Source organism: Oncorhynchus kisutch, linkage group LG2 (genome assembly GCF_002021735.2).
Source record: "Oncorhynchus kisutch isolate 150728-3 linkage group LG2, Okis_V2, whole genome shotgun sequence".
In the NCBI taxonomy this organism is placed as follows: domain Eukaryota; kingdom Metazoa; phylum Chordata; class Actinopteri; order Salmoniformes; family Salmonidae; genus Oncorhynchus; species Oncorhynchus kisutch.
In genome coordinates, this window is record NC_034175.2 from 71,786,492 (window position 1) to 71,809,381 (window position 22,890).

The 22,890-nt window shown below is 44.5% G+C and overlaps 1 pseudogene; it reads left to right on the forward strand.

The window, feature by feature from the left end:
- Positions 1–22,523, forward strand: part of LOC109905270 (conserved oligomeric Golgi complex subunit 3-like) — a 53,542-nt pseudogene extending 31,019 nt beyond the window's left edge.
- The last annotated feature ends 367 nt before the right edge of the window (positions 22,524–22,890 follow it).

Genomic DNA, 22,890 nt, shown 5'->3' on the forward strand with positions numbered 1-22,890 from the left:
GTGAATTTAAGTATGCTCTCTCTAATTCTCTCTTTCTCTCTTTCTTTCTCTCTCTCGGAGGACCTAGGACCATGCCTCAGGACTACCTGGCATGATGACTCCTTGCTGTCCCCAGTCCACCTGGCCTTGCTGCGTCTCCACTTTCAACTGTTCTGCCTGCGGCTATGGAATCCTGACCTGTTCACCAGTCCCAGACCCTAGTATTTGACCATGCTGGTCATTTATGAACATTTGAACATCTTGGCCATGTTCTGTTATAATCTCCACCCGGCACAGCCAGAAGAGGACTGGCCACCCCTCATAGTTGGTTCCTCTCTAGTGTTGACGTTGAGACTGCTGTTTTGCAGGTACTATTTAATGAAGCTTCCAGTTGAGGACTTGTGAGGCGCCTGTTTCTTAAACTAGACACTAATGTACTTGTCCTCTTGCTCAGTTGTGCACTGGGGCCTCCCACTCCTCTTTCTATAATGGTTAGAGCCCGTTTGTGTTGTTCTATGAAGGGAGTAGTACACAGCGTTGTACGAGATCTTCACTTTCTTGGCAATTTCTCTCATGGAATAGCCTTCATTTCTCAGAACAAGAATAGACTGACGAGTTTCAGAAGAAGGTTATTTGTTTCTGGCCATTTTTAGCCTGTAATCGAACCCACAAAAGCTGATGCTCCAGATATTCAACTAGTCTAAAAAAGGCCAGTTTTATTGCTTCTTTAATCAGGACAACAGTTTTCAGCTGTGCTAACATAATTGCAAAAGGGTTTTCTAATGATCAATTAGCCTTTTAAAATGATCAACTTGGATTAGCTAACACAACGTGCCACTGGAACACAGGAGTCTTCTCTTTATAAGTTATGAATGGTCTTACTGTTGTACTTTCTCTCTCTCTGGTCCTTGCGTACAGGTAGTATAGACTCATCCCACTTTCAGCCGTACGTCTCTCCCACTGACCTGCATGGCATGTGGTACCCTACAGTCAGACGGACGCTGGTCTGCTTATCCAAGTTCTACATGTGTGTAGATGTGCTGTCCACCCTGTTGTCCTTGTGTTGATGCTGTCCACCCTCTTGTCCCTGTGTTGATGATGTCCACCCTGTTGTCCTTGTGTTGATGCTGTCCACCCTGTTGTCCCTGTGTTGATGATGTCTACCCTGTTGTCCCTGTGTTGATGCCATCCACCCTGTTGTCCCTGTGTTGATGCTGTCCACCCTGTTGTCCCTGTGTTGATGCTGTCCACCCTGTTGTCCCTGTGTTGATGCCATCCACCCTGTTGATGTGTGGGATTTGTTGTCCCTCCAGAGAGCAGCCTTCCTGGGCTTATCTCAAGAGGCCTTATCTGCCTGCATCCAGTCCCTGCTCAAAGCCTCTGATGTCATTCTCAAGAACAAGATTGCTGCAGATTTATTTCAGGCACAAGGACAATGCGATGCACGTAATGCGTCACATTATACATCCAGTGGCCAGTTTATCAGATACACCAAAATGGTTCTCTCCTACACACAATGAGTCACGTGGCCATGGCTTGCTGTGTAAAGCAGGGAGACGGGCATTCAGTTACTACTGTTCCATTTGAATGTTTGAATGGGCCAAACGAGTGACCTAAGCAACTTCGAGCGAGGTATGATCGTCGGTGCCAGTTCCAGTATCTCAGAAATGTTCTCCTGGGGTTTACAGAGAACAGTGCAACAAACAAAAAACACGTGGTCAGTGGCAGTCCTGAGGTCAAAAACTGCTCGTTGATGAGAGAGATCGAAGGAGAATGGCAAGAATCGTTCAAGCTAACAGACGGGCAGACAAACAGACAATTAACAGAGCAGTACAACAGTGGCGTGCAGAATGACATCTCAGCTAAAAACAAGAAGTGGCTCCACTGGACACATGACCACGAACACTGGACGATTGAGAAGTGGAAAAACATTGCCTGGTTTCCTGTTTCGTCATGTTGATGGCAGAGTCAGGATTTGGTGTGAGTCCATGGCCCCATCCTGTCTGGTGTCAACGGTACAGGCTGGTGGCGGTGGTGTGATGGTGTGGGGATTGTTTTCCTGGCACATGTTAGGTCCCTTGATGCCAATTGAGCAATGTTTCCATACCCCCAAAGAATTAAGACTGTTCTGGAGGCAAAGGGCGGTCTGACCCGGTACTAGATAGTTATACCTGATAAACTGGCCTCTGGGGTGTACATTTCTGACTGTAAAGGGTGTCCTTCCAAAACCTCTTCACCTTTTTCCTTCTTAAATGGATCAATATTGGTTTTCTTTTTGGGGGGGAAAAGGTTAACATTTTAAATATTCTGATGTTAAAGTTACTGGTATGGTTTAATCTATCAAATCAAATCCAATTTTATTTGTCACATACACATGGTTAGCAGATGTTAATGTGAGTGTAGCGAAATGCTTGTGCTTCTAGTTCCAACAATGCAGTAATAACCAACGAGTAATCTAGCTAACAATTCCAAAACTACTACCTAATCTTGTTCGGACACAAGTAGACGGTCAGCTGTTTCTGATCAAACACCTGTTTATCATGAGGGAACATTCCACACAGACTTTGCCATCATGGAGATCTCTCTGGACCTGAAGAGAACCAGAGGTGAGATGGTGAGGAGGGGCAGAAGAGGTTCCTTTAAAACATGTCATCACATTAGCATAATCAGTCAGGGATGACTGTTGTGTCCAAATGCACATGGCTATTATTATAACATTATAACGTGAGTTCGGTAGAATTGCTCCTGTTCTGGTACTTCCAAGGGCGGATTTAATTTGTAACACTAGAGAGCACTCTAATCCTTCTTCAGCAAGATCCATCTTTTATTTTCAAATCAGATGCTGCCTTCAAAATGATGAACCCCAAATCTGTACCTAGTTTCTTCAGACTCTACAGCCCCAATGCCATCCTAGAATGTCTCTTAGAGGTAAAGTTCTTTAGATTAGTTGAAATACATCCTACACATATAGGACCAGGAGTTTCTATGTCAGAAAACCTCATATATGTCATTTGGGAGGTCCCTCATCTACAATACCAGTTACTAGTAACTAATCTCTCTCTGGACCTAATCTACAGTACCAGTTACTAGTAACTAACCTCTCTCCGGACCTAATCTACAGTACTATATACTAGTAACTAACCTCTCTCTGGACCTAATCTACAATACCAGTTACTAGTAACTAACCTCTCTCTGGACCTAATCTACAGTACTATGTACTAGTAACTAACCTCTCTCTGGACCTAATCTACAATACCAGTTACTAGTAACTAACCACTCTCTGGACCTAATCTACAATACTATATACTAGTAACTAACCTCTCTCTGGACCTAATCTACAATACTATATAATAGTAACTAACCTCTCTCTGGACCTAATCTACAATACCAGTTACTAGTAACTAACCTCTCTCTGGACCTAATCTACAATACCAGTTACTAGTAACTAACCTCTCTCTGGACCTAATCTACAGTACTATGTACTAGTAACTAAGCTCTCTCTGGACCTAATCTACAATACCAGTTACTAGTAACTAACCACTCTCTGGACCTAATCTACAATACTATATACTAGTAACTAACCTCTCTCTGGACCTAATCTACAATACTATATACTAGTAACTAACCTCTCTCTGGACCTAATCTACAATACCAGTTACTAGTAACTAACCACTCTCTGGACCTAATCTACAATACCAGTTACTAGTAACTAACCTCTCTCTGGACCTAATCTACAGTACTATGTACTAGTAACTAACCTCTCTCTGGACCTAATCTACAATACCAGTTACTAGTAACTAACCACTCTCTGGACCTCATCTACAATACCAGTTACTAGTAACTAACCTCTCTCTGGACCTAATCTACAGTACTATGTACTAGTAACTAACCACTCTCTGGACCTAATCTACAATACCAGTTACTAGTAACTAACCTCTCTCTGGACCTAATCTACAGTACTATGTACTAGTAACTAACCTCTCTCTGGACCTAATCTACAGTACTGTATACTAGTAACTAACCTCTCTCTGGACCTCATCTATATTACTATATTACTATGTACTATGTACAGAGATAGGTTAGTTAGTTACTAAACTAACTAACCTATCTCTGTTGGACCTCATCTGCAATACCAGTTACTAGTAACTAACTAACTTTTAATAATATAATACATAAATAAAAATCTATTTGGTCTCAAATAAATAATGAAACATGTTCAATTTGGTTTAAGTAATGCAAAACACAGTGTTGGAGAAGAAAGTAAAAGTGCAATATGTGCCATGTAAGAAAGCTAACGTTTAAAGTTCCTTGTTCAGAACATAAGAACATATGAAAGCTGGAGGTTCCCTTTAACATGAGTCTTCTCGTTTTACTGTGGATATAGATACTTTTGTACCTGTTTCCTCCAGCATCTTCACAAGGTCCTTTGCTGTTGTTCTTGGATTGATTTGCACTTTTCACACCAAAGTACGTTCATCTCTAGGAGACAGAACGCATCTCCTTCCTGAGCGGTATGAAGGCTGCGTGGTCACATGCTGTTTAAATAGCCTCCCTCCGTGTCAGTGATTGGGGACACTGCCCTGTGTAGGGTGCCGTCTTTCGGATGGGACGTTAAACGGGTGTCCTGACTCTCTGAGGTCATTAAAGATCCCATGGCACTTATCGTAAGAGTAGGGGTGTTAACCCCGGTGTCCTGGCTAAATTCCCAATCTGGCCCTCAAACCATCATGGTCACCTAATAATCCCCAGTTTACAATTGGCTCATTCATCGCCCTCCTCTCCCCTGTAACTATTCCCCAGGTCGTTGCTGCAAATGAGAACGTTTTCTCAGTCAACTTACCTGGTAAAATAACGGATAAATTAAAATTAAAACATTTTAAAAAATACTTGCGTACTACTACTTGCGTGTTTGTACAGATGAACGTGGTACCTTCGGGCGTTGAACCAGACTTGATGTTCCCATGATGTCAAGCAAAGAACACTGAGTTTGAAGGTAGGCCTTGAAATACATCCACAGGTACACCTCCAATTGACTCAAATTATGTCAATTAGCCTATCAGAAGCTTCTAAAGCCATGACATCATTTTCTGAAATGTTCCAAGCTGTTTAAAGGCACAGTCAACTTAGTGTATGTAAACTTCTGACCCACTGGAATTGTGATAGAGTGAAATAATATGTCTGTAACAATTGTTACAGACAACAGGACTCTACAAGGTGTCGAAAGTGTTCCACAGGGATGCTGGCCGATATTCCCACAGTTGTGTCAAGTTGGCTGGATGTCCTTTAGGTGGTGGACCATTCTTGATACACACACGAAACTGTTAAGCTTGAAACCCAGCAGTGTTGTAGTTTTCGACACAAACCGGTGCCCCTGGCACCTACTACAGTACCACACCCCGTTCAAAGGCACTTCAATATTTTGTCTTGCCCATTCACCCTCTGAATGGCACACATATACAATACATGTCTCAGTTGTCTCACGGCTTAAAAATCTTCATCTACACTGATTTGAAGTGAATTTAACAAGTGACATTAATAAGGGATCATAGCTTTCACCTGGATTCACCTGGTCAGTCTATGTCATGGAAAGAGCAGTTGCGCTCCCGAGTGGCGCTGCGGTCTAAGGCAGTGCAGTTCAGTGCAAGAGGGCGTCTCCCTGGTTGGAATCCAGGCTGTATCACATCCGGCCATGATTGGGAGTCCCATAGGGCGGCGCACAATTGGCCCAGCGTATTCCAGGTGTGGCTGGGGTAGGCCGTCATTGTAAATACGAATTTGTTGTTAACTGACCTGCCTAGTTAAATTAAGGTTACATTTTTTTTTACAAACTATAATAATAATTGTACACTCAGTGTATATCGATGCCGCCCCCATCTCTGATTCTCTGCAGGGCACGAAATATCTAGTGCGCCTTTGGCTATTTAGTGTGGTCTCAATCAAATGATTTATAGGCTATAGGCTACGAAGCGCGTGATTGGAGAAGCACAGAGCAAAGTTATATTTCTAAGATGGATGGTGTAAATAAAACTAGGCTGCATTACACACTGCAATGGATATTCCAACCCTGAGCGCCGGCCTGCTCTGCTCTTGCCGATCAAAAACGTTGTGTGCTGCCTAACCAATGGCTGTGCTGTGTAGGGCCTACTGTACGTTGGCGGTTCAGGAGTCAAAGAAAAAATGCATTAGGTCTATTCCCCCAAATTCTGTGTCTTCTGCGCAGATTAGCGTATAGCCTATGTTCTGTTCAGTATGAGAAGGAGGACAGGAGGTCAACTTTGATAGCTTGCTATGATTTGATTTTAATACAAACGATGTGTTTCTTTCCCATGATGTATTTATCAGAGTTATTGATATTATTGTGAATAAGCCAGAGTCTAGTGATTTACTTGAAGCAGTAGCCGGGGCACAACCAATCAGAAATGGACAGTACATGGTGCTGAAAGTAGGCAAATTCCAGAAGACATTAATTTGAACCGTCTTCATTTTAATTAGACTTTACTAACACCAAAAGGGGCTTTGTGTTGGAGCCAATTTCTGTTTGACAGACTATATTAGGCTATAGACTGCTATATCCATAGATGTGTCAGTCAATTCCTCCTCTCACCATGCACTCTTTAAATAGCCTCCCTCCGTGTCAGTGAAGGACTGTTATGTTAAAACCAAGACTTGAATTGAGAGAGGCCTTAGGGCTTCATTTTATTAAAGAAAATGTAAAAAGAAAATGCAGGTCTACCCTTTTGTTAGCAAGATTTTGAAGAAAATAAAACCGATTTGAATGATATCAAGTAATTTATAACTGCGCTTTGATCGGTGATGCATTATGCTACAAACCAGCTACTGTATATCCACTGTGATTTATTATTTCACCCTGTTGGTCGTCTATGAACGTTTGAACATCTTGAAGAACAATCTGGACTTAATGGCCATGTACTCTTATAATCTCCCACCGGCACAGCCAGAAGAGGACTGGTCACCCCTCAGAGCCTGGTTCCTCTCTAGGTTTCTTTCTAGGTTCCAGCCTTTCATGGGAGTTTTTCCTAGCCACCATGCTTCTACACCTGCATTGCTTGCTGTTTGGGGTTTTAGGCTGGGTTTCTGTACAGCACTTTGAGATATCAGCTGATGTAAGAAGGGCTTTATAAATACATTTGATTTGTTAGCTTACGGATCCAATTATATAAAGTGATCTATAATAGCGTTTTGGTCTGTGATGCTTTATGCTAGAAACAAGCTGTAAAATACCTGGGAAAAACATGACTAATGCATTATGGGAACATCATTGTTTTAGTTTATTTGACATTAAGAGGCTGAGCTACAACCTTCTATAGCCAAGGTAGACCAAAAAATTTCCTTTGCGTGGAAATCTAATTCTGTCACTGTCAATTGGTTAAGCTATTCAATATTCTGTACAATAGAAGATGTTTAAACCCAGACAGCTTTGAGGGAAACCTTGTGACCTTCTCTCGTTGGGTTAAACCACGGACCAAGAATAACCAGAAGTTAAAGCTCACATTTGCCTGTGTCAGTAGGCCTTCTGTGTCTGTGGTGGACAGGTAGACCTAACTTTTGAAAGTACCATGCTCCGATTCCTAATTATTAAATTATTTGCAAACAAGATGCACTGATTTGGCATTGGAGAAATAGGATAAGATGAACATAGGCCTATCTCTCTGTCCATTCTTAGCCTGTCAGATGAACACATAGGCCTATCTCTCTGTCCATTCTTAGCCTGTCAGATGAACCTAGGCCTATCTCTCTGTCCATTCTTAGCCTGTCAGATGAACATAGGCCTATCTATCTGTCCATTCTTAGCCTGTCAGATGAACACATAGGCCTATCTCTCTGTCCATTCTTAGCCTGTCAGATGAACATAGGCCTATCTATCTGTCCATTCTTAGCCTGTCAGATGAACACATAGGCCTATCTCTCTCTGTCCATTCTTAGCCTGTCAGATGAGCACATAGGCCTATCTCTCTGTCCATTCTTAGCCTGTCAGATGAACATAGGCCTATCTATCTGTCCATTCTTAGCCTGTCAGATGAACACATAGGCCTATCTCTCTGTCCATTCTTAGCCTGTCAGATGAGCACATAGGCCTATCTCTCTGTCCATTCTTAGCCTGACAGATAAACACATAGGCCTATCTATCTGTCCATTCTTAGCCTGGAATTTGTGTGGTATTATTCAAAAAGATTCTACTAATGTGTAAAATTACGAAGAATTGCATGACATTTTTATAAAAGGCCTTTTTTCAGACCTGCAAACATGATGATAGATTCATGCTATGCTTTTACTATAAAGGAGATCTTTCCACCCCTACTCTTGTCCAGGGTGGTCTATGAACCCACAACCTTCTGGTCCGCAGCCCTGTGCTCTATAAATATTCCTGTGTTGCCATATATTGCTGACAGGATGAAGTTTCTAAAACTGGATATCTCAGGCTCTGTTCTGTCCAGTAAGTGAGGGTAAACTGTATATCTCAGTCTCTGTTCTGTCCATGAAGTGAGGTTAAACTGTATATCTCAGGCTCTGTTCTGTCCAGGAAGTGAGGGTAAACTGTATATCTCAGGCTCTGTCCAGGAAGTGAGGGTAAACTGTATATCTCAGGCTCTGTTCTGTCCAGGAAGTGAGGGTAAACGGTATATCTCAGGCTCTGTTCTGTCCAGGAAGTGAGGGTAAACGGTATATCTCAGGCTCTCTTCTGTCCAGGAAGTGAGGGTAAACGGTATATCTCAGGCTCTGTTCTGTCCAGGAAGTGAGGGTGAACTGTATATTGCAGGCTCTGTTCTGTCCAGGAAGTGACAGTAAACTAAATCTCAGGCTCTGTTCTGTCCAGGAAGTGAGGGTAAACTGTATATCTCAGGCTCTGTCCAGGAAGTGAGGGTAAACGGTATATCTCAGGCTCTGTTCTGTCCAGGAAGTGAGAGTAAATGGTATATCTCAGGCTCTGTTCTGTCCAGGAAGTGAGGGTAAACTGTATATCTCAGGCTCTGTTCTGTCCAGGAAGTGAGGGTAAAAACGGTATATCTCAGGCTCTGTTCTGTCCAGGAAGTGAGGGTAAACGGTATATCTCAGGCTCTGTTCTGTCCAGGAAGTGAGGGTAAACGGTATATCTCAGGCTCTGTTCTGTCCAGGAAGTGAGGGTAAACTGTATATCTCAGGCTCTGTTCTGTCCAGGAAGTGAGGGTAAAAACGGTATATCTCAGGCTCTGTTCTGTCCAGGAAGTGAGGGTAAACGGTATATCTCAGGCTCTGTTCTGTCCAGGAAGTGAGGGTAAACGGTATATCTCAGGCTCTGTTCTGTCCAGGAAGTGAGGGTAAACGGTATATCTCAGGCTCTGTTCTGTCCAGGAAGTGAGGGTAAACGGTATATCTCAGGCTCTCTTCTGTCCAGGAAGTGAGGGTAAACGGTATATCTCAGGCTCTGTTCTGTCCAGGAAGTGAGGGTAAACTATATCTCAGGCTCTGTTCTGTCCAGGAAGTGAGGGTAAACTGTATATCTCAGGCTCTGTCCAGGAAGTGAGGGTAAACGGTATATCTCAGGCTCTGTCCAGGAAGTGAGAGTAAACGGTATATCTCAGGCTCTGTTCTGTCCAGGAAGTGAGGGTAAACTGTATATCTCAGGCTCTGTTCTGTCCAGGAAGTGAGGGTAAACTGTATATCTCAGGCTCTGTTCTGTCCAGGAAGTGAGGGTAAAAACGGTATATCTCAGGCTCTGTTCTGTCCAGGAAGTGAGGGTAAACGGTATATCTCAGGCTCTGTTCTGTCCAGGAAGTGAGGGTAAATGATATATCTCAGGCTCTGTTCTGTCCAGGAAGTGAGGGTAAACTGTATATCTCAGGCTCTGTTCTGTCCAGGAAGTGAGGGTAAACTGTATATCTCAGGCTCTGTCCAGGAAGTGAGGGTAAACTGTATATCTCAGGCTCTGTTCTGTCCAGGAAGTGAGGGTAAACGGTATATCTCAGGCTCTGTTCTGTCCAGGAAGTGAGGGTAAACGGTATATCTCAGGCTCTGTTCTGTCCAGGAAGTGAGGGTGAACTGTATATTGCAGGCTCTGTTCTGTCCAGGAAGTGACAGTAAACTATATCTCAGGCTCTGTTCTGTCCAGGAAGTGAGGGTAAACTGTATATCTCAGGCTCTGTCCAGGAAGTGAGGGTAAACGGTATATCTCAGGCTCTGTTCTGTCCAGGAAGTGAGAGTAAACGGTATATCTCAGGCTCTGTTCTGTCCAGGAAGTGAGGGTAAACTGTATATCTCAGGCTCTGTTCTGTCCAGGAAGTGAGGGTGAACTGTATATTTCAGGCTCTGTTCTGTCCAGAATGTGACGGTAAACTGTATATCTCAGGCTCTGTTCTGTCCAGGAAGTGAGGGTCAACTGTATATCTCAGGCTCTGTCAAGGAAGTGAGGGTAAACGGTATATCTCAGGCTTAGTTCTGTCCAGGAAGTGAGGGTAAACTGTATATCTCAGGCTCTGTTCTGTCCAGGAAGTGAGGGTAAACAGTATATCTCAGGCTCTGTTCTGTCCAGGAAGTGAGGGTAAACAGTATATCTCAGGCTCTGTTCTGTCCAGGAAGTGAGGGTAAACGGTATATCTCAGGCTCTGTTCTGTCCAGGAAGTGAGGGTAAACGGTATATCTCAGGCTCTGTTCTGTCCAGGAAGTGAGGGTGAACTGTATATTGCAGGCTCTGTTCTGTCCAGGAAGTGACAGTAAACTATATCTCAGGCTCTGTTCTGTCCAGGAAGTGAGGGTAAACTGTATATCTCAGGCTCTGTCCAGGAAGTGAGGGTAAACGGTATATCTCAGGCTCTGTTCTGTCCAGGAAGTGAGAGTAAACTGTATATCTCAGGCTCTGTTCTGTCCAGGAAGTGAGGGTAAACTGTATATCTCAGGCTCTGTTCTGTCCAGGAAGTGAGGGTGAACTGTATATTTCAGGCTCTGTTCTGTCCAGAATGTGACGGTAAACTGTATATCTCAGGCTCTGTTCTGTCCAGGAAGTGAGGGTAAACTGTATATCTCAGGCTCTGTCAAGGAAGTGAGGGTAAACGGTATATCTCAGGCTTAGTTCTGTCCAGGAAGTGAGGGTAAACTGTATATCTCAGGCTCTGTTCTGTCCAGGAAGTGAGGGTAAACAGTATATCTCAGGCTCTGTTCTGTCCAGGAAGTGAGGGTAAACAGTATATCTCAGGCTCTGTTCTGTCCAGGAAGTGAGGGTAAACGGTATATCTCAGGCTCTGTTCTGTCCAGGAAGTGAGGGTAAACGGTATATCTCAGGCTCTGTCCAGGAAGTGGGGGTAAACGGTATATCTCAGGCTCTGTTCTGTCCAGGAAGTGAGGGTAAACGGTATATCTCAGGCTCTGTTCTGTCCAGGAACTGAGGGTAAACTGTATATCCCAGGCTGTGTTCTGTCCAGGAAGTGAGGGTAAACGGTATATCTCAGGCTCTGTCCAGGAAGTGAGGGTAAACTGTATATCTCAGGCTCTGTTCTGACCAGGAAGTGAGGGTAAACTGTATATCTCAGGCTCTGTTCTGTCCAGGAAGTGAGGGTAAACGGTAGACATGTTCTCTGCCATCCACTTCTGTTTTAATTACTATTTTGGGTGTAGGGGAAAGGTCACTGGTTAGCTAGTTTGCAGGAAGTATTTAGTGTTGTGTGCATTGCGTTTGCGCACTTAGCTAGCTACCAATGCATATGAAGTGTGACTGGCTCATCTGCGGATGTATGGAGAAAATGCCCTCATTTATTTAAAAAAATGTGCTTCTCACACGGGAGGGTTCGTACTCTCTGATTGGCTCAAAGTCAAGTTGTTGGCCAATGATGATTGTTCTAGCAAGAGAAGGAAGGGCCTCACGCTGTGATGAGTACCAGTCTATGAGCAGTGAGATTCTCTGTGTGTTTCATGCTTTAAACTGTTAAAACATTAGTAGGATTATGTTAATGAATCACTTCTTGATCTGTCCTCTTGAAAGAAAGTACCTTCATAAAGTATTCACACAGCTTGAATTTAAAATGGATTAGATTTAGATTTTGTGTCACTTGCCTACACACAATACCCCATAATGTCAAAGTGGAATTATGTTTCTAGAAGTTAATAATAAATGAAAAGCTGAAATGTCTTGAGTCAAGTATTCAATCCCTCTGTTATTGCAAGCCTAAATAACTTCAGCAGTAAGAATGTGCTTAACAAGTCAGATAATCTGCATGGACTAACTCTGTTTGAAATAATAGTGTTGAACATGATTGTTGAATGACTACCCCACGCGTAGAATTGTCTGCTAGGTCCCTCATTCAAGCAGTGAATTTCAAGCACATATTCAACGACAAAGACCAGGGATGTTTTTCAATGCCTCACAAAGAAAGGCAACTATTGGTAGATTAAAATAATATATATATATATATATATATATATATATATATATATATCCCTTTGAGCATGGTGAAATTATTATTTACAGTGCATTCGGAAAGTATTCAGACCCCTTGACTTTTTCCACATTTTGTTACGTTACAGCCTTATTCTAAAATAGATTAAATTGTTATTTTCCCTCATCAATCTTCACACAATACCCCATAATGACAAAGCAAAAACAGGTTTTAAGAATGTTTTGCTAATTTATAAAAATCTATCACATTTACATAAGTATTCAGACCCTTTACTCAGTACTCTGAAGCTTTACAGCCTCAAGTCTTCTTGGGTATGACACTACAAGCTTGGCACTTGTATTTGGGGAGTTTCTCCTATTCTTCTCTGCAGATTCTCTCAAGGTCTGTCAGGTATTTTTTTCAGGTCTCTCCAGAGATGTTTGATTGGGTTCAAGTCCGGACTCTGGCTGTGCCACTCAAGGACATTCAAGGACAAGCCACTCCTGCGTTGTCTTGGATGTGTACTTAGGGTCGTTGTCCTGTTGGAAGGAGAACCTTTGCCCCAGTCTGAGATCCTGAGCGCGCTGGAGCAGGTTTTCATCAATGATCTCTCTGTACATTGCTCCATTCATCTTGCCTTAATCCTGACTAGTCTCCCAGTCACAGCCGCTGAAAAACATCCCCACAGCATGATGCTGCCACCACCATGCTTCACCGTAGGGATGGTGCCAGGTTTCCTCCAGAAGTGACGCTTGGCATTGAGGCTAAAGAGTTCAATCTTGGTTTCATCAGACCAGAGAATCTTGTTTCTCATGATCTGAGAGTCTTTAGGTGCCTTTTGGCAAACTCCAAGCGGGCTGAGGAGCGGCTTCCGTCTGGCCACTCTACCATACAGGCCTGATTGGTGGAGTGCTACACTGTGTTCTTGGGGACCTTCAATGCTGCAGAAATGTTTTGGTAAACTTCCAGATCTATGCCTCGACACAATCCTGTCTTGGAGCTCTATGGACAAATCCTTCAAACTCATGGCTTGTTTTTTGCTCTGACATGCGCTGTCAACTGTGGGACCTTATACAGACTGGTGTGGGCCTTTCCAAATTATGTCATCAATTGAATTTACCACAGGTGAACACCCAATGAAGTTGTAGAAACATCTCAAGGATGATCAAAGGAAACAGGGTGCACCTGCACTCAATTTCGAGTCTCATAGCAGTTGGTCTGAATGTTTATGTAAATAAGGTATTTCTGTTTTTAAAAATGTAGAAATCGTCTAAAATTTCTAAACCTGTTCTCGCTTTGTCATTATGGGGTATTGTGTGTAGATTGAGGATTGTTTTAATTTAATCAATTTTAGAATAAGGCTGTAATGTAATAAAATGTGGCAATAGTCAAAGGGTCTGAATACTTTCCGACTGCACTGTACACTTTGGATGGTTTATCAATACAACCAGTCACTACAAAGATACAGGCATCCTCCTAACTCAGTTGCCGGAGAGGAAGGAAACTACTTGGGGATTTCAGCATGAGGCCAGTGGTGACTTTAAAACACTTAGAGTTAAAGCTGCAATATGTCACACACACCCGACCAAATCCACATAGAAATGTAGATTGTCATTCCTGTTGAAAGCAAGTCTAAGAAGCAGTAGATCTGTTCTATGTGCGCAATTTATATGCTTCCCGGCCTTAAGTTTAGTTTTTGCGTCATATACTTTCGGTTTTGTACACCAGCTGAAAATACAATATTTTGGGTTATGGATTTCTGCATAGTGCATCTTTTTAAATGGCTGTGAATAGAGAAACCTGAGGTTAGATCAACTACATTGTAAACTCTGCAAAAAAATGTGTGTGTCACATGTGTCAATATTTGTATGAACATAAGATTCAACAACTGAGACAAACTGAACAAGTTCCACAGACATGTGACTAACAGAAATGGAATAATGTGTCCCTGAACAAAGGGGGTTCAAGAGTAACAGTCAGTATCTGGTGTGGACAACAGCTGCATTAAGTACTGCAGTGCATCTCCTCCTCATGGACTGCACCAGATTTGCCTGTTCTTGCTGTGAGATGTTACCCCACTCTTCCACCAAGGCATCTGCAAGTTCCCTGACATTTCTGGGGGGAATGGCCCTAGCCATCACCCTCCGATCCAACAGGTCCCAGACGTGCTCAATGGGATTGAGATCCCGGCTCTTCGTTGGCCACGACAGAACACTGACATTCCTGTCTTGCAGGAAATCACGCACAGAACAAGCAGTATGGCTGGTGGCATTGTCATGCTGGAGGGTCATGTCAGGATGAGCCTGCAGGAAGGGTACCACATGAGGGAGGAGGATATCTTCTCTGTAATGCACAGCTTTGAGATTGCCTGCAATGACTACAAGGTCAGTCCGATGATGCTGTGACACACCACCCCAGACCATGACGGACCCTCCACCACCAAATCGATCCCGCTCCAGAGTACAGGCCTCGGTGTAACGCTCATTCCTTAGAAGAAAAATGTGAATCCGACTCACCGCTAGTGAGACAAAACCGCGACTCGTCAGTAAAGAGCACTTTTTGCCAGTCCTGTCTGGTCCAGCGACGGTGGGTTTGTGCCCATAGATGACTTTGTTGCCGGTGATGTCTGGTGAGGACCTGCCTTACAAACAGGCCTGCCTTACAACAGGCCTACAAGCCCTCAGTCCAGCCTCTCTCAGCCTATTGCGGACAGTCTGAGCACTGATGGAGGGATTGTGCGTTCCTGGTGTAACTCAGGCAGTTGTTGTTGTTACCATCCTGTACCTGTCCCGCAGGTGTGATGTTCGGATGTACCGATCCTGTGCAGGTGTTGTTACACGTGGTCTGTCACTGCGAGGACGATCAGCTGTCCGTCCTGTCTCCCTGTAGCGCTGTGTTAGGCGTCTCACAGTACAGACAGTGCAATTTATTGCCCTGGCCACATCTGCAGTCCTCATGCCTCCTTGCAGCATGCCTAAGGCACGTTCACGCAGATGAGCAAGGACCCTGGGCATCTTTCTTTTGGGGTTTTTCAGAGTCAGTGGAAAGGCCTCTTTAGTGTCCTAAGTTTTCATAACTGAGACCTTTAATTGCCTACCGTCTGTAAGCTGTTAGTGTCTTAATGACCGTTCCACAGGTGCATGTTCATTCCATTGTTTATGGTTCATTGAACAAGCATGTGAAACAGTGTTTAAAGTCTTTACAACAAAGATTTGTGAAGTTATTTGGATTTTTACAAATGATCTTTGAAAGAGAGTCTTGTAAAAGGGACATCCTTTCTTTGCTGAGTTTTTTTTAAAGCAATGGTGAAGTAAGCCATTTCATAGTCTATTGATTGATACATGCATTTCCCCCTTGTGGAAATAGAGTTCTGGCACAAGTTGGTAGCCAGATACAAGGCATGACTTTATTTTGTTCAATGTGTATCTAATGTCATGACATATAGGCTATTTGCAGTAAGGTATTCATGAGTTTAGTTACTCCACAATAATAACCTAAATGACTGAGTCAAAAGAATGAAGCCTTTACATAATAAAAATATTCCAAAACATGCATCCTATTTGCTATTAAGCACTAAAGTAAAACTGCAAAAAATGTGGCTAAGAAATTTACTTTTTGTCCTGATTACAAAGCATTATGTTTTAGGCAAATCCAACACAGCTCATCACTGAGTACCACTCCTCATGTTTTCAAGCATGGTGGTGGCTGCATCATGTTATGGGTATGCCTTTCATCGTCAAGGACTAGGGATTTTTTTTTAAATAAAAATAAATTGAATAGAGCCAAGCAAAGGCAAAATTATAGAGGAAAACCTGGTTCAGCTTTCCACCAGACACTGGGAGACAAATCCACCTTTCAGCAGGACAATAACCTAAAACGCAATAACCTAAATCGTCTTGTAACTCTATAGCAAGACTTGAAAATGGCTGTCTAGCAATGATCAACTTGACAGAGCTTTGAGAATTTGTAAAAGAAGAATGGGCTAATATTGTACAATCCAGGTTTGCGTGGCTCATAGAGACAATACCCACAAAGACTCACATCTGTAATTCTAACATGTATTAACTCAGGGGGTTGAATACTTATTTAATCAAAAGATATGTTTTATTTTCCATTAATACCTTTTTTTTCACTTTGACATACAAGTATTTTGTGTAGCTTGTTGACAAACATGCCAATTAAATACAATTTTAATTCCACATTGTGAAGCAATAGAATGTGGAAAAAGTAAAGTCAAGGGATGTATGTACTTTCTGAAGGCACTGTAAGCTGTACTGTATGTTAATTAACAGTAGGTTGCTCATGCTGTCATAAGGCAGTTCACCAATGAAAACAAGGCATGTTGAATGATTGGTAGCCTAGTAGTCAGACCTAACCTGGTGGATGAGGTGAAGGATGGTGATCTGATACAAACTCATTTGAGTTTATTTGAGTTTATTTTTATTTTTACAGGGACAGTGCACATTAATCAACATTTCAGTAAAAGTGCCGGTTTTAGCCAACCGGCTAATTTTCAACCGCAGTCCCTGGGCAGGTTATTAAAAACAATTACAATATAGACAATAGCAACATAGAACAAGCAAGACATAGCAACATAGGACAAGCAAGACATAGCATACAGACAGAGCAACATAGGACAAGCAAGATGTAGCATACAGACAGAGCAGCATAAAACAAAAAGCAGCAAGACAAAATTCATAAAAGCAACAAAGTGTTTCCACACCTCACAAGCTACAGACAACAGACAACATGGAGTGGCAACACACAGCTAGGGACCATGTTCACAAATCTGATTGACCTTTAGCCATGTCTTCAAGCATTTTGTGAAAGTGTGATATGTGGTGCAGTTATGTGTGTCTGATGGCAGTGTATTCCAGACATGGGAAGCTCTCACAGAGAATGCAGATTTACTAAAGGTGCTTTTCCTTAGGGGAACTATACAGTCACCTCTCATGGCAGACCTTGTGGATCTGCTGCCATATTTCTGGGTTTTCTGTTTAACAAAAATATTGAGTGGAGGGGGAGCCAGGCCATTGAGGATCTTGAATGCAAGACATGCGTCGGTGTATTGCACAAGATTTTCCCAACTCAAGAGCTCATGCTTTCTAAGGATGTGACAATGATGATGGCTATTGGGCTTCCTATCAAGCACTTTGAGAGCCTGTTTGTAGACAGACTGAATAGGTTTTAATGTTGTACAGCAAGCTTGGGCCCAACTAGTCAAGCAGTATGTTAAGTGGGGGAGTATCATAGATTTGAAGTACAGTTTTCCTACCTCTGTAGTCAAACAATTTCGTATAAATCGGAAATTAGCTAGGTTGAATTTGGTTATTTGAATTACCTTTTTCACATGCTTTTTAAAAGAGAGGTTGGAATCAAGTATGATGCCAAGGTACTTAAAATCGGATACCACCTGGAGCTTCTCCCCTGACACATAGACATCTGGCTCAGTAGCATCTGTTGCCCTCTTTGTGAAGAACATGCAAACAGTTTTTTTCACATTGAGATGCAAACACGAGTCACTGAGCCACTTTGTAACCTGGACCATTACAGTAGTGAGTTCTTGTGCAGCTTGTTGTTTGCTCTTTGCATGCACATATATCACTGTATCATCTGCATACATTTGAACTTCAGACCCAGTACAGACAGAAGGCAGATCATTAATGTACAGGCTGAACAGGAGGGGCCCCAGTATTGACCCTTGGGGCACGCCCACATCATAGCTACGAGTGGGCGACAGCTCATTGCTTACTCTGACACACTGAGTTCTGCCTTCAAGGTATGATTTCATCCATCTCAAGGCATCAGGGGAAAAGTTGAACTTGGACAATTTTGTGATGAGAATCTCATGGTTAACAGTATCAAAAGCCTTCCTTAGGTCCAGAAACACAGCCCCAACAGCACCCCCTTTGTCCATCTTGGACTTCACATTTTCCAGAAGAAAGCAGTTGGCCGTTTCTGTGGAGTGTTTCGCTCTGAAGCCAAACTGCATGGAGTGTAATGTCAAGGGGCTGTTGTTGAGGTGGGCAATCAGTTGTTCTGCTACACACTTTTCAACAACCTTTGACACCACAGGTAATATACTAATGGGCCTGTAGTTACTCACGTTAGCAGGGTCTCCTGATTTAAAGATGGCCGTTATTATGGCCGACTTCCATACCCTTGGAAACACACCGAGACCAATAGATGTGTTGGTGACCTTAGTAATGGGGCCAATGAGTGACTCTTTGTAGTTTTTAAGAAAGGTAGAGTCCATCCCAAACACATCTTTGGCTTTAGAGTTCTTTAGTGAGCTAATCACCTTGTTCACCTTTGACTCAGAAACCTCCCTTATGATGAAGACAGGTTGAGTGTCATTCACTAGCACTGAGCCCAAGAAACAAGTGGAGGGGTTCTGTGTCAGTACCCTGACAGAGTCAATAAAGTAGGAATTGAAGGCTATTGCTATTTTGACTGCATCCTGTGTTAGATTGTTATTCACCATGTCATATAGGCCTAGTTCACTTGTTTCATATTCCAAACAGCTTACAGTATGCTAGACTACTATACAATTAAAACAGTTTACATTTTAACTAGACTATCCACATAAAGACACCTATTAATTACAATGATCATTACCCCCCCCCCCTCTCCAAATTTCACCTAGAAAAATGTAAAAGTGTCATTGAGACAACCTCAATTTTATTAACGATCAAACACCTGACTTCTGTGTTGGCTACTCACTTTTACATCTGCAGTAGGTTTCAGGAAACAGCAGTTATAGGTTTTTAAAAACAAATAGTTACATTCTGAGGGGGAGTTGGCTGACACCCCTCCAGACATCCCCCTACCCAGCCTTAGGCATACATCAGCATCACCTTGTTAGAAACTCCTACGGACAGCCCTGATTGTACATTTAAACACATTTCTAGTTAGCGAATGAAGAGCAGCCAATTACCAAGTACTCCTAACAGTCTATAGCCTACCATTCCTACCCTGGCAGCCTTCTGCCAACATCCTTATTAGGCAACAAATGTGCATTTCCCTATGATTTGAGCAATGTGGGGGGCCTGGTGTTCCACCGCCGCACTGAAGTGGTACTCATCAAAATTCTTCAAGGTTGGCAGGTGTGAGATTACTCATGTTGTCCTTGTGTGAGGGTGATGGGCTTTGTGTTGTTTCAGGTCTGAAAACCATGGTGGAGGTCCCACCCACAACCTCTCTCAACAACCTTGGATAACAGCCAGGTAAGAAACAGTAGCATCATATTTCAGTGGAACCTCTAAATCATGTGGTGGAAGGAAGGCATGGAACTGGAAAATGACTTTCTGTTTCCTCCCCTTTTAGCCAAGATCAACGACATAGTGATGCCTACCTTCCGGGTGACGAAGAGCAAGCTGCCAAGCACGTTACAAAGCATGTCCTTGTACCGGGCCAACGGAGACACAGAGTTTATCCTCTTCAAGCCTGTTCGGGTGGGTGTCTGTTACACGCTGGAGGAATTTAAACTCTCATTCTCCTTTTAACAACCCTGTACTAGCCTGGTCCCAAATCGGTTTGCGCTTTCCTGACAAAAAATGACGATACAGCACAAACAGATTTGGAGCCAGGCTAACCCTGGATCTCATGATGGTTTTGGTACACTCCTACAAAACAAATAGACGTTTTCATTAGGTCGCTGAGGCTGAGCAATGCTCAGTTACCATTTTCAGCCTCGATCTTGCTTGTTAAAGAGAAATCATTGTTCAGTAATTATTGTGGCTCTTTGTGTACGGCTAAGTGCTAATCTAAGTGAATCTAAGTGCACAACAATGGCGTTGACATGGCAACTAGGATACAAAGGGGACCGGTGGGGGTGTAATTTCTCTCCAGCAGCTCCTCTGGCTAGCATGCTGTTTTCTCCAACAGAACAACATCCAGCAGGAGTTTCAGAGACTGCACACCGTGATTCAGGAGGGATACAGTGGAGAGGACCTTCAGATCATCGCTTGCTCTTCTATGGAAGAGGCAAGTCTTATACTGGCTACACTACAAAATCAGAACCAAGGGCATGGTATTACAAGGTTCATCACTCTCGCACTGGGGATGGCTGTTGGATCTCAAGGTCTTTTTACAAGTGTATTTAATCAACTTTCTTTTATTCAGGTTATCCAATTGGGATCGCAATATATTTTTTACTGTGTGTAGTGGCGTCTGGAGTGACATTGAGTCATGCTGGATGTTGTTAGCTCTGTGTTTCTGTTCTCGTTCTCTCCAGATTAACCTGCTGTTGTCTGTGAATAAGTAGCCTGAAGGGCTGGTCCATAGAAGATGACGAGCTCTGACCTGACCTGGCCAGACAGCAGTGTTACTCCAGCCCTGACCTGACCTAGCCTGACCAGACAGCAGTGTTACTCTAGACCTGACCTGACCTGGCCTGATCAGACAGCAGTGTTACTCCAGCCCTGACCTGGCCAGACAGCAGTGTTACTCCAGCCCTGACTTGGCCTGGCCAATCAGCAGTGTTACTCCAGCCCTGACCTGACCTGGCCAGACAGCAGTGTTACTCCAGCCCTGACCTGGCCAGACAGCAGTGTTACTCCAGCCCTGACCTGGCCAGACAGCAGTGTTACTCCAGCCCTGACCTGGCCAGACAGCAGTGTTACTCCAGCCCTGACCTGGCCAGACAGCAATGTTACTCCAGCCCTGACCTGGTCAGACAGCAGTCCTACTCCAGCCCTGACCTGGCCAGACAGCAGTGTTACTCCAGCCCTGACCTGGCCAGACAGCAGTGTTACTCCAGGCCTGACCTGGCCAGACAGCAGTGTTACTCCAGCCCTGACCTGGCCAGACAGCAGTGTTACTACAGCCCTGGCCTGACCTTGCCAGACAGCAGTGTTACTCCAGCCCTGACCTGACCTGGCCAGACAGCAGTGTTACTCCAGCCCTGACCTGACCTGACCAGACAGCAGTGTTACTCCAGCCCTGACCTGACCAGGCCAGACAGCAGTGCTACTCCAGCTCTGACCTGACCTGGCCAGACAGCAATGTTACTCTAGACCTGACCTGACCTGGCCTGACCAGACAGCAGTGTTACTCCAGCCTTGACCTGACCTGGCCAGACAGCAGTGTTACTCCAGCCCTGACTTGGCCTGGCCAATCAGCAGTGTTATTCCAGCCCTGACCAGACCTGGCCAGACAGCAGTGTTACTCCAGCCCTGACCTGGCCAGACAGCAATGTTACTCCAGCCCTGACCTGGTCAGACAGCAGTCCTACTCCAGCCCTGACCTGGCCAGACAGCAGTGTTACTCCAGCCCTGACCTGGCCAGACAGCAGTGTTACTCCAGCCCTGACCTGGCCAGACAGCAGTGTTACTCCAGCCCTGACCTGGCCAGACAGCAGTGTTACTCCAGCCCTGACCTGACCTGGCCAGACAGCAGTGTTACTCCAGCCCTGACCTGACCTGACCAGACAGCAGTGTTACTCCAGCCCTGACCTGACCTGGCCAGACAGCAGTGCTACTCCAGCCCTGACCTGACCTGGCCAGACAGCAATGTTACTCTAGACCTGACCTGACCTGGCCTGACCAGACAGCAGTGTTACTCCAGCCTTGACCTGACCTGGCCAGACAGCAGTGTTACTCCAGCCCTGACCTGACCTAGCCTGACCAGACAGCAGTGTTACTCTAGACCTGACCTGACCTGGCCTGATCAGACAGCAGTGTTACTCCAGCCCTGACCTGGCCAGACAGCAGTGTTACTCCAGCCCTGACTTGGCCTGGCCAATCAGCAGTGTTACTCCAGCCCTGACCTGACCTGGCCAGACAGCAGTGTTACTCCAGCCCTGACCTGGCCAGACAGCAGTGTTACTCCAGCCCTGACCTGGCCAGACAGCAGTGTTACTCCAGCCCTGACCTGGCCAGACAGCAGTGTTACTCCAGCCCTGACCTGGCCAGACAGCAGTGTTACTCCAGCCCTGACCTGGCCAGACAGCAATGTTACTCCAGCCCTGACCTGGTCAGACAGCAGTCCTACTCCAGCCCTGACCTGGCCAGACAGCAGTGTTACTCCAGCCCTGACCTGGCCAGACAGCAGTGTTACTCCAGCCCTGACCTGGCCAGACAGCAGTGTTACTCCAGCCCTGACCTGGCCAGACAGCAGTGTTACTACAGCCCTGGCCTGACCTTGCCAGACAGCAGTGTTACTCCAGCCCTGACCTGACCTGGCCAGACAGCAGTGTTACTCCAGCCCTGACCTGACCTGACCAGACAGCAGTGTTACTCCAGCCCTGACCTGACCTGGCCAGACAGCAGTGCTACTCCAGCCCTGACCTGACCTGGCCAGACAGCAATGTTACTCTAGACCTGACCTGACCTGGCCTGACCAGACAGCAGTGTTACTCCAGCCTTGACCTGACCTGGCCAGACAGCAGTGTTACTCCAGCCCTGACCTGGCCAGACAGCAGTGTTACTCCAGCCCTGACTTGGCCTGGCCAATCAGCAGTGTTATTCCAGCCCTGACCAGACCTGGCCAGACAGCAGTGTTACTCCAGCCCTGACCTGACCTGGCCAGACCAGGAGCCCTCGGT